This window comes from Dermacentor andersoni, chromosome 6, assembly GCF_023375885.2.
Source record: "Dermacentor andersoni chromosome 6, qqDerAnde1_hic_scaffold, whole genome shotgun sequence".
Classification (NCBI taxonomy): Eukaryota; Metazoa; Arthropoda; class Arachnida; order Ixodida; family Ixodidae; genus Dermacentor; species Dermacentor andersoni.
Genome location: NC_092819.1, coordinates 36,021,927 through 36,041,255, shown reverse-complemented (window position 1 = coordinate 36,041,255; position 19,329 = coordinate 36,021,927). Strand labels below are relative to the sequence as shown.

General features: G+C 52.0%; 1 long non-coding RNA gene across 1 annotated transcript in view; it reads right to left on the bottom strand.

Moving 5' to 3' along the window:
• The window catches only part of LOC140218957 (uncharacterized), a 137,378-nt gene that overhangs the window by 62,085 nt on the left and 55,964 nt on the right, over positions 1 to 19,329 (bottom strand). Inside the window, exon 2 of the long non-coding RNA XR_011895141.1 lies at positions 17,605 to 17,669. This is a non-coding gene — a long non-coding RNA (uncharacterized lncRNA). The remainder of the gene's footprint in view (positions 1 to 17,604; positions 17,670 to 19,329) is intronic.

Genomic DNA, 19,329 nt, shown 5'->3' with positions numbered 1-19,329 from the left:
AAAGAAATATATCAAGCCAGTATCCATCAAATTGTTCCACCAGCCGTTGGAGGGCCATGCTACTTACCAATGATAGCGATCGGTATACGAGCGCCCTCGGAGGAAGACGCGACGGTATACACTTGGCATCGAGCCAGGCTGTGATTGTGGGTGTCGCTAGGACACTCCTATACTCGCGCGACAGCTGACAGTCTTGGCCTTGGGGGGCGAGCCCACGTTTATCGCAAGGGGAACCGAGACATTGCGTGGAAGCGCGCTGCGAAACTCGGCAACCTCAAAACTATGCTTCGTTTGATCAAAGTTGAACGCAGAGTCCTTCCTGTCCAGAGTAAGGTCACTGGTGGTGCTTCCAAATTAGTCTACGTTGAAGACTGCCGCCTCTTGCGAAGTAAAGAAGTACTGCGTTAAGGCCAGCTTAGTTCGCAGAGACTTCATACCTGCGATGGTCTAATGCTTCGCGCAGGCGTGGCCCTGTGGTCTGTTTAGAAGGGGCGGGCAGCAGCACAATTCAACCACTGAATGCTTTCCGCAACACACGCGATCATCACGACGAACCTCGTTCGCATACTTGACCCCACAAACATCGCCGTTGCATGCGACGTGGCCATTCCCACTTCTCGTTTAAACCGACAACGTATTCAACACCACCATTCGTTCCCCTATTTCGCGCTAGCGTTAAAGAAACTTACAACGCTTGCGTCATTCAAATACATCGCAACGCTTCCGAAACAGCCCCGCGGGAGCCTTGCCCTGTTACGACCGGCATTCATTACCTGTCCTTTGCTCACCATCTGCAGCAAAACGGTTAAACCACTTCGCTCCAGCAATCCCCGTAAGGTGTGACGCCCAGCGGGCTTCGCCAAGCTCCCACCACGCAATCGCCGACGCTTGGTGCGATAAACGCAGAAAGAAAACGAACCGCACTACCACAGCCACTACGCGTGCGAAATCGCGCGTGACATGCAGGTCAGCGAAAGCAGTCGCATACGATATGCCGGACCGACGCATATGCGTGTCGACAGGCGCGAAAGAAAGGAAAAGAAGAGGGAAAACAGAGAGAGAGAGAGACATCGCGCCCTCTCAGAAGGAAGTGGGAACCAGAGCACACGCGCATCACCGCACTTGTACACTCGTGCACGAAGTAACACACATGGCGCAGCGGTGCGCATGAGCCGGCGAGCCACGACAAAGCGCGGACGCCGTTCCACGCTGAGCGCCGAGAGCCTCGCTGTCGCCGCGGCGCGCCTATGCGACACCTCGACGCGAAAAGAGAACGAAAACGGCGGCTAGAGAAGCCGCCAGACACGGCGGCCGCCGAGCAAGCAGGACGACGACGTGCACGGACCGCTCTCCGTGTCTCGCAGTGCGTTGACACGCGTTCCGCTGCGCCAACGCTGCCGCCCGAGGATCGCACGACAGAAACTGGCGCTCGGATCCACGCAGCGTCGCAGCTACAGCGAACTTTCTCGACGATTGGTCATGCTGTAGTTAACGCACGCCTCCCGGGCTCACGGCAGAAGCAAAAATAAATAAAAAATAACGTAAAGAAGAAATAAGGAAAGACGTAGCTGTCTTGCAACGACTAAAAGAGAAAACGTCAGAACCACCACGTGCACACAGATTGAGCAGTGTGCGCTCCAAGGCAGAGGGAACGTGTAAAAATACTTCGGAGTCCTGAAGTCTTCAAGTACACGAAAGCGTCAGTCCTTCGTCAACGCGTCTCTCTCTCTCTCTCATCCCATCGCGAAGAGCAGAAAGATCCGAGAACTACGCAGCCCGCACCGTCACCGCCGACTCCGGGCGACCCGCCGCCGGCCCAGTTCAAACAGACACGGAAAACAACGAGCGCGATAGTGATGGAAGGAAGGAGGGAGAGAGCCAGCTCCGAGGTCAGAGCGAAGCCAAAACACGGTCAAGCTCAAAAAGACCGTGCTCCTCGAGAGGCAGCGAGTCGTGCAACGGGACGGGTCCCAAATGTGCTGCCGTTGACGTAGCTCAGCCATGTCAGTAGCTCCGCGGTAGCGCGCGGTCTCTCCGCGCCGCCGCCCGTCGTCGTCCTCCTCCCCCACAGTCCCAACACCAGATGGGGAACACATGGTTCGCTCCGCGTCCAGCCAGGGCGGGCGGCGCATTAGGCGCATTCCTCTTGCACCGCCATTCTCGGCAACGTGTCTTCCAAGATCAATGTGTAGACAGGGAGCCCTGATTCCAGACGCCGTGCGCATGGTCGTACTATACGCTTGCACGTAAACTCGAGCCTGTAGGGATTTTTCCAAGGCAAACGCACGCGAAGCCAATGGCAACGCCCTGTCGATCGTGCCGAACATCACGGGGGCCGAGACCTTTGACAGTAGAAAGAACAGGCAGATAAAAAAAAATTAACTAAAGGGCAACATTTCACATGAAAAATTCGCTTTTCGTTTGACAAAGCGGTCAGCAAGCAACAGCGACGCCGGTGGGCCTCCTTCATGTACCATGATACCTCTTAGACGCGAAGTTATTTGACAGGCACAAAAAAAAAAAAGAAGGTGGGAAGTGCGGTGGGGGGGGGGTGTATATATATAGTTTCGAGACAGTTCTAGACATACATTCTCTCGTGCCTGAAGCAAAACCTCACGGCCGATTCCCTCCTCCATACATCCCAAAAATTCAAGAAGCGAGCTTTCTTGGACTGCTTTCGTTTTTTTTTTTTTTTTTTCCTCGGGGAACTGTAAGAATTCCAAAGTCTCGTCTCGTCCAAAGACTGGACAAGTTCCAGACCACGCTTGCCAATCTGTTCGTGCCTCCTCCCCGTGCGCGGCAACGGCTGTAAAACTGTCACCTATTCCGTTCTCAGTCTTTGCGCCCTCTTTGCAACTACTCCCTCGCCCTCGCAGCCGCCCCGTCCCATTCCCTTCTCTTGTTTCTTTCCTGTAGTTCTGTCTCATTTCGCTCCGCGTCGGTCTCCAACAGCGCCGTCGCTCGCATTTTACAGCTTTTCCGAGGCGGCGTGCCTTCGCCGCGTCCCACAAGTGAGGAACGAGAGGAAAGACGGCCGAGCAGAGGCGGCTGCCGTTGCCGGAATTCCGGGAGAACGCGCTGGCGATGCTGCTGCATCCTCACTCTCACTCGCTCTCCCGGTCCAGCGACGCTTGCACAGAAGAAAACATTTAATACGCAGCGCGCCGCACGTGGGGACCGAAAGCCACTTGACGGCTGCTAACACCGCTTGTACCGTACCGCTCGCGTTAAACAAGACAATAAATAACTAAAGAAGTAACCAAGAACGGTCTGACATAGGCTCGTAGGTGGGGTGCACTTATAACGTTCGAAACTAGCCGCGGTGTTTGATAATAGCACACACACACTTTTTTTTTTTTTTTGAAGAGTTGCGTGCGCGTATGCTTCTTTAGGAAACCAGCACCGTTCAAGTACTGCCTAGTAACAAGCCTTCTTTTTCTTCTTTATTTGTCACTTTCTGTGTCAGTTCTTGCCTCTATTCTATTCATGCCTCTCTTTGTTAGCATAGGCGAAGCCAGCAAAAAAAGAAAGGAAATGTTGGAAGAAAATTCGACCTTTAGCTGAAGCCGATGAAAGACAACGATCGGCCAGTTGGCGTAGAATATGGGGTGTATGAACCGTATGACTTATTGCGACAGCCGCGCATGGAGCGACAACGTCTGATTGATAATAACCAGAAGTTGAATCCCATTCCAACTTATCAGTTAACATATTCAACATCACAATCATTATCGTCGTCGTCATCAACATCAGTTTTTTCACGTCTTTAAACTGCACTATCTTCAGCACCGGCCCAGAAAAGGTGCCAGGAAACGACAGTTGAAACAGACACACCCGATACGAAAAAGTGGCGGCAACTCTCCAAGGAACACATTGGCTTAAAAAAAATGCGCACGTCGATTTCAAATATGTGAAATAAACAAGACGACTCGAAGGTAGTCCAATTATACAGTTCAAAACTCGGTGACTATATATATATATATATATAATTTGAGGACATGACTTTCTACGCGCGTTGACTAGCTATACCACTACAAAGGTGTCGCTCTGTGCATTGCATCTCACAAAGGTGAAATTATTCCCGAAAGCGAACGAACCACGAACACGGTTCCAGCAGCAGCGCAGTGTAGAACATATATTTACGGCATGAATGAAAAGACTATATATACGCCTTCCGCGCACGAACACTCTGGAAATCTACAAGTCTTGGAGCAGGATGCGAAGAATTGTAAGCCCTTCGCTTGTTTCCCCAGCCCATGCAGCCAAGGGCAGCACGCATGCGCAAGATGGCCGCTCTAGAGAGCCGACGGGGAGCAGCAGTATGCAAACAATTTGCTGCACCGCGGTGGGAAACGCCTGCAAGCGCGCCCTTGGTGCAAAAAAAGCCCGCAGGGTGACACCGCCTCTCTTCGGCGAAGTCATGCGGCCGACTGAGATAGCTGGCGGCCCCCGCCAAGCATTCGGAGCATTCACGACTGGTTTGCGCCCGACCAAGGTCCAGTTCATTAGCGGAGCAATCACGCTGCCATCCAACTGCGGCAAGCAATCTTCGGTGCTGACAAATCACGCTCACCAAGGGCACTGCTGGGAAAATGGCAGATGAAGCTGCGAGAAATGTTGATGTCCTCTCAGTCAGGGACCAGAGGGACGCTTTACGACAACCTTCTGTGCCGCTTCGACGTGTAGGGGATATGGAAAACGAGTCTAGCATCGCACAGTTGATTAGACAAGGCCCTTATCGGAAAACAGCTGCAGCACCAATCTTGCATATGAAGACTGCAGGCCACATTTATTGTTTTGTGAAATCACAGTAGAGTGGGCAAAGAATACGAAATGAATGACTATGTAATTGTGCAACTGAGATAGCGAGCGATATACGGGAACGGCGGCGAATTCGGCATCATATGCGGCCCTCTGTACTGCGTCTACCATAAGGGCGCGACAGGTCGCGCAGACGAACGAGGAACGATGCATATTAATCACGACGCACTCTGCCAACGTTCCAGATACACTTTTTTTCGTGCATACTGCGTCCTCGACCCGGCATGCGCGACTGCTTGTCTCGCCGCATTACAACCAGAAGGGGCCTGCCAACGGCGGCAAGCTGCTTACGAAAACCGCACGCGCGGCCGGACTCGAGTGGGACAGGTTTAAGCATGCAGACTGAGAGAAATGCGTCGCGCGACGTTACCCGAGACCAAGACCAGTCTTACAGCCAAAGGAACGCGGCAGAGCTGCATCCGGATGGACGGGCAGCTGATGTTGGTCGTGCCGTTGGTTCGTAGTGGCGTTCTGCTTTCCCGCACTCGCCCAGCGGGGCCGCGGATTGCGTCGAACTCGTTCTACCAGCGGCGGCGGCAAGCGCAGTCGGCTTCTTAATCATCGCAAGGACGTCCAAGGACGTCCGCCAAGGCTGCCGCTGGCTCGACGCCGGAGGAGAGGCGAAGGGCGACCCAGCGGGTAACCGATAGCGCCCTGTGGAATCCCAACCATCTGGGACGGCGGGCGTCGCGTTTCCTAGATTGGGCAGCTGCTGCGCCGTCACCGCTCCTACACGACGCCAGACGCGGAGGCCGCAGCCGCGGAGGGGATGAACAAAAAATGCTCGCGCCACGACGGCGTCCCTGGCCATGAGAAAGGGCGGGGCTTCCGCCTTCGCCGCCGCACCCGGTGCGGGACATTTCGCTGCACAAAGCCACCAGCACACAGAGGCGCTTGTACGGGGCGTTACGTAAGCTGCGCAGAAATTATTATACGGCACCTTCAAAGCTTACCGTTCTCGAGAGCTGCGTATATATTGACACGTGTACTTGTTTGTCTTTATCGGGCGACACATTTCACCGCCTAACAAATGTTATCGCACAGCGCAGGACGCACCTGCATGTATCGGAAGTTTCTGGAATGTTATCGATGGTTCCATCCGCTGTCTGTGACCGAACCTGGTGTAATCTGATCGCACGTGTGCGCGACGCGAATAACATAGAACTTTGTGGAAGGCACGCGGGTCCCAGCGATTACTCTGGAACATTCGACGACTGATGTATAAAAGCCCACGCGCTTGACCCGCTGATCAGATTTTCGACGATCGCCGACTGTGTTCGCCGCTGTCGCCGTTCTTTGAGTGTAGCCTGTTTTTGAGGGCACAAGTTCGCCCAATAAAACGCTAGTTTCGTCTTGCTCAGTTTGCTTTCTTCAGTCACTACCACGTGACATCTGGTGGAGGTGCTTGTGCGTTCATGTACCGAACGCCCCCTCAAAGCCGCGATCCAAGCCCGAAGTCCGAGGACAAAACCGACATCGCCCAAGAGCAGCGTGCTAGCCGCAGACTGCAAGGACTGCCCCCAGAGCACGGGCTTCTACCTGAGACGACAAAGACGATCGTTGCCAAGACAACCTCCAATATAGTGCAATAAAGTATGGCTCCGCGTTAGGCTGGCAGCAAAGGAATGTTGAAAAGTCAAGCTTCAAGTTTTAGAAAAATTTCAACCAGGGAATTTTCGTTCTTAGAAAACAATCATCTAATACAGATAGTCTTCATGTGACGTCAAGGACGCAGCGCTCACCGAGCTAGTACCCAAACATGGTGGCCACGATGACGTCAAGGCACGGTATCACAACGCGCACATTGTTTTGCTTTTTGACGGCTACTGTTTTTCACCGGTTTATCACTGTTATCGCTTTGTCGTTCGATGCAAGACGCGCCGGTCGTGTTCTCAGCCTGTCACGTTTCTTGCTTACGCCGCTCCTCGACGTGCTAGTACTCATAAATGGCGGCCGCGATGACGTCTGTGCAAGCTATCTATATGCGCTGGATCGGATGTGGAAAGCTGCAAAAAACATGAACGTCTCACGATACATGGGGCCCGCCACAATTCGGCTGCTACAAGCAGGATATACGCCGGCGGCGACGTGGGCCTTCAACAAACACCCGCAGTTCTCACCCAAGTGCAAAGGACATACAAGGATAGAAACGGTGGCGATGCCGCGCTATCCAAACGCTCTGCATCGGTCTCTGTATCGTGCGGTTCGCCGTAGGCGCATACCTACTTGCACGGTATGCCCTGCACGCCGCACGACGGTTCCACGCCGCCACTGCAGCAAAGCGATTTCGGCGCAAACACGAGCGATCGCCGCACGACGAGAAGTGAACGCCGCTGCGCGGCATGAACGGCGCGCGCGCAGTTGCGCGCGGCACGCTGTGGGAGGTTGCAGAGTGCGGGAGGCCTGGCCAACTCGTACCTCTGCTTTCGGGCACCGCTTTGACTAGAAGGCCCCTTCGCTCGCCTGCTGACGTCGCAGCACCTGCACCGTTCCAGCTGCTCGATGCTAGGCGGCCGCTCGCTCTGCCAATACTTTCGCCACAGTTTATTACGGTGCTGTTTTAACGCAAGCGGCCCGACTACACTTTGGGGACCTTTGCGTGTACAAAAGATACCACCGGTTGCATACACTGGACACGCACATAATCCGCACACCTGTACACAGAGTCCGGACCGCTAACTAAAGGAGTCCGTTCGAAATCTCCCCAATACCGAACTGCGGACAAGGCACAGAAAAAAAAAAGAAGAAAAGCGTGCGGGACGGGACCTTGTATAGATCCGCGACATATTATTTTTGATACATGATATTTCGAAGATGTCAGACTATTGAATGGCGCCGAGCACTTTTAGTCACGTAAAATTAATACCAAATAAAATAGGCAAGCACAAGGCGGCACTCAAGAGAAAAGCCACGGGAATGATGAAAGTAACAGAGCAGAATGTCACGTAAAGACAGGATAACGCGAACTCAGGTCGCACAAATACAGTGAAGTCGCCGCAGACAACACATACAAAGTCAGTTCACAGAAAGGCACAAGTGAGGTGGCATACTGCGGCTCTTTAGAGGGGAAAGAAAACTAGTTATGTCACATACAAGCAAGTAGATGTATGTGTTATGGGACTTATTTAGAATCCCGCGATGTGTACGCTGTATATATAAAGCTCCGTCATCCAAGATCATGACGTATTCGAGAAACATGACGCTCTCCCTCTTTGCCCTATTTCCAACCCCTATATCCTTCAGCCCAGTGCAGGGTAGCAAACCGGAAACTCGCCTCTGGTTAACCTCTCTATCTCTCTCACCTATGACGCCAGCAGTAAGCCACGCCGGATTGTACTGCCAGTGATTCAGTATAGCATCATTCGCGAAGTAAACAAGTAAATCAACCTCATTAAGTTATCCATAAAAGGCAGAGGGTTCATATGAAGATTCAGACTCAAAGAGATCAACACTGGCCAAACAATTAAGCTAAAATCCTCAGCACGGTGCCAACGTTTCAACAAGAGGACTTGGCCTTCGTCAACAGCACAACTGGTCGGCATGGAGACAAGTCCCGTTGCCGAAGCGTTGGTACGACGCTGATCGAGAGATTCGCAGTATGACCACATTTGATCTAGTTTAGTGCCCCCCGCCCCCCAAGAAAAAGAAAGTACTATAAAATCGGTGGATCCCACGCACATGTGGAACCCGCTGATAGCCGAAGTTTTTTTTATGTTCACTGAAATGTACTTGCTTCACTTTTCCTCCTTGGCATCTGTGCAGCTCAACGCCCGTCGCTCAAATGCACGCTCCGGTTCCGTTCTTCGTTTCTTTTTCCTTCGATTATTCTGTTCACTCAGATTCTTTCTCCACACTCGGCTGCTTGTACTTTTCCATTCGGGCACCCACACAATGGCACATGCCCAGCTGCATGCGCTACCCGGTCACCTCAGTTGTCTATAGCGGCCGTAGTTGTCTGATCCAACACTCTGTCATCCCATTTCATCAGAGTAACATGTACGCGAAAAATACGCTGGCTAATCACTGTGTATTTTAATAAACAGCTTTTTCTCTGTCAGATGCCCAGTGGAAAATACCCAGCGGCCCAAGTAGTTACATATTCTGCAAGACAGTCGCAGCCACCGTCCGCACATTGCACGGGGAGGAGAGACCAAAAAAAAAAAAAAAAAAAAAAAAGCTGCGCTTAAAAAGTCTTATCGGTGGCGATGTCGCCAGAACTGGCGTTAAAGGGTACAGTTCCTATAACGCTTCTCATACACATTCACCCAACATTCGCGACGACATTTCTCCATAACCAACGCAAAAAAAAAAAAAAAAAAAAAAGCGGCCGCCGAGTCTAAAACGTGACAACGTTGTCACGTTGCTCCATCTCCTGCATAGATGGTCGTCAAACAGGCCCCTATTATATATGCCGGCACTTCTACATCCTTAGCTCACGGCGGCGTTCCTGCTGCGCCACACGGACTGCGCCTGTAATCTTTCGTGAATGTAACTCGGCACGAGCGCTTCCGGCGCGCGAAAGCCCTCGGCTAAACAACTGCACCAGGCGACCGAAATGGACGCGCAGGCGCCGCCACTTTAACCCCGTTAACCGCAGACCGCCCGCCCCACTTGGCATGGCCCAGCCAATGGGCCGATTAGACGTACTACGCCATGGTCTCGCCGCGCACATACGCACGTGTAGCCAGTCGCTCGAGGCGATACGCCGCCGGCGCTCTCGACGGCCACCACACGGATTAGCCCGCGGCTTGTCAGCTGGCCCACATAATGAGAGAAAGCGCGCGTCGTGATGTCGGTGATTAGCGAGAGCGCAAGCTGACATCACGGCCGGCGAACCTCTGGCTACTGGGCGCGACCTAAACTGTAAAACGTTAGGGGGGAAAAAAACACACGAGTGGGACTAACCCTGACTGTCAATTAGGAGAAAGAGGTCAAGAAGGCGGCATTCCAAGGAAAGTGAGTTTACAAGCAGAAGAACATGTATAGACAGAACTACTTGGCCATACGCCTGCTGACGACTTGCGTAAAACAGTGCGAATCAATGTTTGTGAACAAACGAGTGTGTAATTGCAAACATAACATTGAATGAGCAGAGGTGCATTAAAAGGCAGTATTGAAATGAAAAGCAAAGTACACGATGATTCTAGCTCGTACACAAGAGATGTAAGAGTTGCATGCGCCTGAGACGAACAGCCTGTTATCGTTTACGGGTAACTGCGATAGGGATTACTAAACAAACCGGCCACTGCGTGGCGAATCATCCGTCAGCCACATTGTGTTGACTGCGTATGCGCGATACATGAGAGCAATCCAGAGCACGCGCACCGAAGAGTGCGACCCTGCGTCTCGGGGGCCAGGACGCACGTGCACAAAGCGAGACAAGGAGCCTGTATATACAGTCGGACGCTCACTTGCGGCGATGTCGCGTTCATCGTGCGTTTAGTGGGTGAGTGACCGGATGTGAAAGCGACAAACCCAAATGGCGCGCCTCCCACTACCATCATTTTCTCACCCCAGAATACTGTGATTAGATGCCCGCCACTACACGCGAGGCTTCGTGCGTGACTTCAGACGTCACGCCATAGAGAACGTTATCAGCGAACTCGATCGATCGAAATTCAACTCGCTGGCCCAGTTCAACTCGCGTTGCTAATATAACGGCAAAAAAAAAAAAAAACATGAGCGCCCCATAGCTCGCGCCAGGCGAACTCACAAATAAGCGGCCGCAGACGTCCGACTTGTTCTGTTTCATCAAAGAATGCTCGCTCGAAGAAGCCATGCGGGGCTAACAGTTGAACTGCACGTACACTTATAGCCAGCTGGCCATGGAGGGCATAGAGATATGAGCCTCCGTAAAGCCTACGCAAGTTCAATTCAATTGTGCATGTCAAGGCTTTTCAGTTCAAAGAACCGCAGTTTTTGAACTCCAAAAGCGCCACGCACAACCTCACGGTCCAAAAAAAAAATTTGGTGATGTGCGCGGTCGTGTGCGTAAGTATTTAATGTAAGTGAAGTGATAAAAGTCTACATTCGGCTAGGAGCCGAAAGCTTTTCGGAATCGTCAATCCCATCATTACATCCAAACCGACTATTGCGACATGCATCAAATTTCCTACGCCCAGTTGTTTATTATTATTATTATTATTATTATTATTATTATTATTATTATTATTATTATTATTATTATTCAGTGAGTGGGAACAAAAGGCATCGTAACTGTGACAGCGCGCCGATACCCGCATCTGGAGGAGAGAAGGCTCACTTCCAAAAGATATCGCTGAAAGGAGATGGCTCAAGGCACCACGTCATAAGCCAAACCTCGGACTTACTTCCTGCGACCTCGCTTCAAGTATCCTACCAAAAACCGACACGCCGCGTGCTGGGAACAATGAGCTTAAACCAAACACGCTTGCAGTGCACTATAAGGCTCCGTCTATGCTACGGCATTCCAGACACGCGTACTTCGCTGTGCGCAGCAAGCCGGGGGAAAAAACAGGAGAAAGAAATGGGGAAAGGGGGGGGGGGGGGTTCGTAGACGGGCCGGGCCGGCCATCCGCGTAGTCGTTGCGCGAGTTTTGCTCCGCACTGCACGACGAGGTCAAAGGGTCGGCGGCGCCGAACGACCGAGCCGCGCTCGCATTCCGCGCTCTTCGTGACGCTTGGGCAACGCCGCCAAGGGCCACCTAGAAGAGCACGCACGCACGCGCAAAAGCAAAGTTTCGCGCGTGCCTGCAATGAGAGAGAGAGAGGAGGAGACTATAACGCTCTGTCCAGCCGCGCAAGCAAAACGGGCGCAGGGAGACGCTTCAAATGCAAACAACCACCCTGCACGCTCTATGCGCGCGCCGGCGAGCCAGCTTGGTGCCCAGACTCAATCACCGCCGGACGCGCATGCCATGCATGGCTGCCGGCTGATGCGCTTCGGAACGCACGACCGTGCATACACCAGCCGGCGCGTTACGCAGTGCAGTGTTAGCGACAGAAGCCAGGACGTGCGCAAACAAGCAGCGGCGATTGTTGTTCTTTCTCTACAGTCAGTGTACACTCGGACGCCGACGTAGAAGAACGCTATACAGCGCTAGCTCACGAAGCAGCGGCTCACAAACGCTTCGCGATTGCCTTTGATAGGCGCTTACAGGAGAGACATGGCGCTTGCCGCTGACGACTGGTATGTTGTGCTCCTTACTCAAACACGACAGGAGCTCATACGTTGCACGTACGCCAGGCCTGGCCTAACTGCGGCTCACGAGCTACGTACGGCCTCGTTGTGGGTTCACGTTTCACTCGAAGTCTCGGGGGGCCATTTTCCACTAAGGCATCGTACACAGAACAGTGCACCGCACGAAGTACCATGCTGTGCCGCACCGTTGTGTGTTAACTAAATAGGTGTCAGCGATTTTAATCAGGAAGGCCTGCGATCAACTGAAGAGAGCAAATGAGGTCCAGTGGCCGGCTAAGAACAACAAAAATTTTTAAAAGAAATTAGAAGTGTCTGCGCTCAGCGCGTCGGTCTAACAAAATAATCCCTTTCTTATCGGCTCGGAATAAGCTGTTCGAAGTGCAATCAAAGAAAATTGTGCCACAGTGCTCACCTCCTGCCTTTCCCTTTTCTGTCTAACATCCAAAAAACACAAGCACGCATTGGTAAGAGGGAAAATTCGACGGAAAACCGAAACCGAGCAACAATAAGAAATCGATCAAGAACGTCTTTTATGCCCTCAATACATTCGCTCACTTTAAATATGGAGCACGGGTAAGAAAAGTAAGGGAAAGGGGGGCAACAAGTCGGCCGTGGGCGGCATTTCGCGACGCGAAGAACGCCGACAGCGGAGAGTGAGAAAAAAAAAGAGAGAAAGAAAGACTATAGACTCTCGCTCGGAGGGGCCGCGCGAGCGTGACGCGAAGCCGCGCGTTTTGACGCGACACGCGACCGGGCGCGAGCGAGCGAGCGTGTGCGCGTGACAGGACGCGATATACGGCAGCGACGAGGACTCCGGCGGCAGCGGCGTCGGCAGCGGCGGCGCGCCACTAGATTAGTCACGACGGCGGCGACGACGCGCCGAGCCGAACCACGCACACGCCCGCTGCCCCCCCCCCCCCCCCTCCGCCGTCCTCGGCAGAAGCGAGCACCGACGGCGCAAACAACGCAGCGACACACGCGCGCGCGCGCCAAGGGTCTCCGCTATACGCGGGTGGAGCCGTCGCGCACGCGAACGGGCCCCGGGCAGCCTGCCAAGAACATCGGCTGCGATGGGAACCGAGTACGCGAGCAGTCCCCGCACGCTTCGGATGAGAGACGCTCACTTTTATGAAAGTTGGATGTGCGTGCCAGCCACAGGTCCACCAACAGCGTCGCAAGACGAATGGGCAGAAGGCAAGAAGTCGTCGCGCGAGGATATGAAGGAGTAAAGTGTCGCGCGCAGCAACGTATATAGTCCGAAGCTGTATAAACGGAGTCCAAAGGAACTGCAAGCCACAATACTGATGCCAACTTTATCACAGGGGCTATACGAAGCATACTACCTTTGTAGGTCATATGCCTTCTCCGGCAAGGCAACGTTAAACCTCAAATTTTCTCATTCCTTCCATGGCACCGGCTTAAACGAAAAGCTCTAGCCTATTCACATCAACACCATGGACTTTGTCTCGCCTCTGCATACCGTGCTCTTATATTTTCCTGACTTACTTTTTTTTCCTGCCCTCCTCCTCTACAAGCATTCTGGCCTCGATCCCTTTCCTTATGCAGAGTAGCATAATGTAGGCATAATTCTACGCACTTCATTGAAGAGTTCCCTCTCTCTCTCTCTCCAGTTTGGCTCCCTTGAACGAAGCTTTCTCCATGCTGTACATTTGCGCGCCCTTATACACACGAGAACAGGTGCGCACGATGCTATACGCATATATAAAATAGAGTATAGTCTAGGCATGAGAGTTTCAGGACTTCCCTAAGAGTTCTGCAAAACCCACGACCGGAATCAACACTCCTGCGCCGTCTGTACCGTATTTACAAAAACGTAATCTAATAAGCATTGCTATTATTATACAAAATATTACGAATTAGTTTCTCGCATTCGCACTGTCGACCTGTCCATCGCTTGTGCATGGTTGCCACATGACTGACAATATATGTCATCACGCGCTTTGTCAGCACCTGCTCAGACAAGGAGCGCCCGATATGCACAGCTCTCTTTTCGAGAAGTCCACGGTTGCGGCCATGTTCGCTCAAAACGTTAACGTCGAGCGTGCTGCCTTGCATTATAGAAGACTAGGGGTCTTTGCGACATACTGTTAGTACTTGTTTCCACGTAGCCTGGCTACGTTGCTCACTTCTGTCATTGTTCCTTCATATATAGCTCTCGAGCTATATTCATTCGTCCCTGTACCTCCTGTGCCGCAGTGAAGGGTAGCAAACCGGATGCGCGTCTGGTTAACCTGCCTGTCATTCCTCTTTTCTGTTTGTTTTTTTGGCTTGTCTCTCGCCTTCTTTCGTAAGAGCCAATCCGGATTTACTTTCCTTTCTTTCTTTCTCTTTTTCATCTTTCTCTTTTTCATCTTTCTCTCATCTTCCAGTGTCCCCAATCCCCTCTTGCCCTTTGTAGTGTAGCTAACCAGACGGCTTTCCTGTTAACCTCCCAATTTCCTTCTCTTTATATTGCCCCACTTTCTCTGGTTAACATCCAACTGCGAAATCCCAAAAGCCCCGCATTTCGCCAAAAGCTACATTACCGAGACAACAAGTCGAAACGCGTGAGTTCAATAATCAATTAGGCAGGCTCGCCCGCAGTCCCTAAGTGTCTCTGCACAATCATCCAAAAGACTGACGCAACGCTACAGCGAGCCACCATTTCTTTCACTTGCCAGTGGGCACACGAAATCAAAGCAAGACGGCACACGAAACAGAATGAGCCGGGGAACATCGCAAGGATGTCGACCTCCCCTGCGGCCGAGGAGTGCACAGACGTTGAGGCCACTTCGGTTTCGTCTTTCCCATGACGCAACCACACCGCCGCCGCCGCCGCACACCAGGCAAGGTGTGTACGTATTATACGTGCGCGCTCCACGCATCGAGATCCCAGCGTGCACGACGGCCGTTACACAAGTTCGAGATTCCCAGGCACCCTCGCTCGCCGCTGCCGCGTCCACACGGCAAATGCCGCCCGCCCGCCCGCGGGCCATGTTTGCCCGCACCGAGAATTACACGGGCAAACACGAGCGCGCTGGCAACGCCGGGAGCGCCCTGCAGCTCGCAGCGGGAGGGCGGTTGCTGCTGCTGCTGCTCCGCCGCATGCTACACACAGGGCGCAGTGTTGACGCAGTGGCCGGCACGCACCAGGGCCTCAGCATACAAGCGGAAAGGAAAGCATATGTCGGGCAAGGAGGAGGAGGGAGCGCCCGTGGTCGCGCAAATAGACGGGCCCGGCGGCGGGCGAGGCATTTCGAAATAATGGCGTCGTAGCATGCTCACGCAGCAGCAGCAGCGAGGCTTCGGCATACACCTATACAGACGGCGCTACACAGACGACCAATTTGCTACAGTGCTACCGCTTCATCGTACGCGTCCCGGCCGATGGAATGCCACTTGCGCATGAATATACGGGATTACCTTACGCTCGCGTCGGTTATATGCCTGGCAGGGAGAGGGAACGGTAATAAGCGGTATCGCTACGCTAAGGCTATAAGAGTATTTCAACGTGGTGTTGCCGTTCTACCATTACTGACAACGCCTGGCGCCGAGTACGCATGCGCAGTTGCAGGAAAGCAACAGCGGTAACGGTATAACGGTAACGCCATGCTAGCACAACCTACCATTCGTTGAAACCTTTATCCCGTTAATACGGTGCAGCCGGAGAGCTTTCACGGAAAACCGCGATGTCAGTAGTGCCAATGTCAACCAACAGCTATATATAGAATAGCATGTGGCGCCTTACTTACGTACGCTAAACGCCAGGCCCTGAGCGGGATGCCACGGAGAGCGTCCGCTGAAGACCGTTATAACGTACAGGGAGGCCTATTCCGGACATCGTCTAATTCCGCTATATCTTCAAATGCTGTCGTGGCGGCATTCTGAGCAAATCATGCAGAGAGGAAGTAGCGCGCAGCCTGGGCCTGCTCTGGGCCAGAAGTAACACGATGGCGAATTCAACAATACAGCGGAATTTGTTAAAGTCCTGAATAGCTATACCCGGAACGAAAACGTGAAGAACGCGTTATATATGACAAGGCGCCGTCTGGTGCGTGACGTCAAAATGTGCGAGCCGAGGCAATCCATAGGCAACCATTCTGCTGTTTCTATGCCGACGCGTCACGTCAGGCCTACGGACACTAGAATCGCCAACGATCTCAGAAATCCGGACGTGGTATGCGTATCGATAACTTTTGATTAAGTTCGCGCTGTTGTATATATGTAAATAGATTACTACATCCTCTGCCCCTGTCCTTTTTACTCTCGAATTATGGGGGCAGCAATTCCGAGTTTGATTTCGACCTCTTTATTTCTATCTGGCTATATACATTTCACATTCAGAAACAAACCATTCTTTGGTCTGGAACAATTGGTCATAGAAGTCTTGCACTTCTCGAAAAAGAAAGAAAGAAATAAAACAATGTAAGAGCATTACGAGAATTAAAACGGTCTTTATCTTTATTTACTTTTAAATCTTTTCGGTCAGAAGTGAGACGCAAATAAAGGGCGAAAAAGAGGGGGCCGCGGGTCGTCGCAGGGGCCCGTCACGCGAAGACGACAGGCGCGAACGCGCGACGCCGCGGAAGTCGGCTCTTCCGCTCAGCACGAGCGTGCGCGCTCAAAACAGAATCGGGGGCCGCCGAACGGAAGACGGGACCAGAGCCGCGGCCGTCGCCGCCGCGACAAGAACGCCCCTTTTCCGTTTCCGACCCGACACTGCGGTGCGCCCAATTAGAGCCCCCGGCCTGCAAGGGGAGAAGAGCGCGCGCGCGCGTCGCACTGTACAGATCGCGTCCTCCATCACGGAAGGCGCAATAACAAGACTTTCGGAATCTATGGCGCTGTCACGTCACCCGCCAGATAAGAGACGACCGAGTACGTGCGGAGACCGGGACACGCACAGGACCCTCAAGCAGGGTGCCACGCTACTTCTTCGCCTAGTTCTGTATACTGGGTGCTATAGTAAACAGCTGCATTGTCTTTAGTACGCTCAATGCTGTTTAATAAGCTCAATCCGGTTCCTCCATATCACTGTTCAGCGCGAAAAACGCATTACGGTAAGCAGAGCATTATATCAACATATTAGAGCGCAGCTCTAGGGCGCCCGCTCCTGCGCCGAGCGCCGGCGTTGCCCCTCGTAACCGAGCGAACGAACACAGCAAAGGATGCGACCGCGGAGCGCAGCGGGAGATGAGAAGACGCCGGTAGCGAAGAGAGTGCGAGGACGAAAGCGGAGGAGGAGGGCGCGGCGGCACCATGAGGCGGATGTTGGAGGAAGAGGGTATGGCGAAAGACTGAGAGGGGAAGCGTAGTGAGGCGCACGACGGGCTATGCGGCGACGCTGGCAACGAGATGGCGCCGGAGTACCGCGCGTCGCCTGTTGGAAACAAAGCGCTGTATGAGCGGAGGTCCCTCTGCGGCGCCTGCTGTGAATCGCGCCCATGCGTCACCTACGCGCCGCCTCTTGCGATTTCCCGATTAGCGAGGCAGTCGTGCCACACATCGCTCCGTTTGCAACGTGCCGCACGAGACAGATTGTCCGCGCCAGCCAATACTTTTTTTTTCCCTACATGAACAATGCGCAGATGTTTCAGTCATACCTTTCAAACAGCGCTTGATATGGTAGGCACGGGCGGTTCTCACTGGGCTAAGTTTTCGACGTCCCCTGAAAAACCGAAAGAAAGGAGTGGGTGAATGCGTTGAGTCCAAAACAGACATTCACGTAAGCGCGTCGAAAGCAGGCGCTATATATGTCTACCAGCAATGGAAATCTAGGGGCATGCGAAATGCTGACGTAAGTTGCACCGCTTTCTCATTCAATGTATCACATAAGCTGACATTTCTAGGGCGAGCATATTCCGACATGTTCAGTGTGGAAGACTGTTAGGTGAAAAATGAATCGTCTTCCCGGGCAACAAAGTTCGTTCTAACGCCTTTTCCCCTCTCCTTGCGCCACAAAACACCCCATCACCATCATAACCTTTTTCGTCCCTCGTGCAGCATATAACATTCGAGGTTTAGAATACCTTAATTTGTATATGGACTCGTATTGTTACATGTTCCGAAACATTTAAATCTTTGCAAAGTATATGAACTAATTTAACTGCTTATATGCAAACTTCCTAATAATAAAAAACTGATTAATTTTCACAGAGCTACGTGACAGGAGAAACCCTTCCACGCGTATACCATGGAACTTGAGACATGGTACTTCGCATGTTCCACAACATGAGTAGCTCAAACATTTCTTTCTTCGCCTTTGTGGTGGTCTAAGCATCTCTTTAATACCTCCTCTGCGGAAACTGCTCTTTTATAGATTTCATTATTTACCGAGAAACTTGTTTCGCTTTGTCAGTTCAAAGCTCTATCCTCTACGTTGCGTTCACTGCATTGCACAAGTGCTCTGCGGTTCGGCGGCTGCGAAATTTTCAAGAAAGCGAATCTCAATTGAGAAAGAAGTTGTTTAGGTCGTGATGTTTTCGGGATATGTTTTCAGCTTTCATAATTGCTACCTTAAATAGCACTGCTGTAAGTTTCCTGAGTTTTGGGGCGTCTGACGTTCTCATAGAAGGCACATGACTCCATTAAAGTGACTTCACTGCAGTGCAGCTTTACAAAAGTGCTATTTTTAACCTCGAAAGCTTTGCGCAATTTACAAAAAATTCACACATACGAAGAGTGAGTCATAGTGATTACGTTTTTTCATTGATTCGGGCAGATGTAGGCGCATTTCTATGATGTGAATTTCTAAACGTTGCTGTGAAGTTCACGATGGCACAAGAAGTGGCCACTATATCTAGAAAATTACTACACTAAAGCCAAACTTTGCACGTATTGAAAGGATGGCATACAGACTATTTAGGTGAGAAAATCTGGGTGAATAGAAAATCGCTACTCTGCATTCAACTTCTCAAATTCGTTTCCCGCTGAGTGACGCGACCGTACAGCACCCGCCACCGAAAGATGGCGCTAGAAGTCGATGTCTGGAACGGATAAATGGTGTCAGCGCTAACGTCCTCAAATGTCATTCTGATCTTGAAATCGGATACGTTGTCGGGGTTCGAAGTTAACCAAAGATCGGTAGACCGGCTGGCTTTAGAAGTCCACGGTATAACCACAAATGATCCAGTGCTGTGTAACATATGGGTTGGCCCTCTTTTGAAGTCAGAGAAGCGCAGAGCAAAATTAATATTGAATAAAGACTCAAGAACATATATCAAAATAAATGGGCGGTTAAAGTGTAGAAGTATCTGTACCTGTAAAGCTTGGAAACAGAATGGAGGAAGAGGTCAAGGAAGATGGCAATCAAGTACAGAGTCATTCAA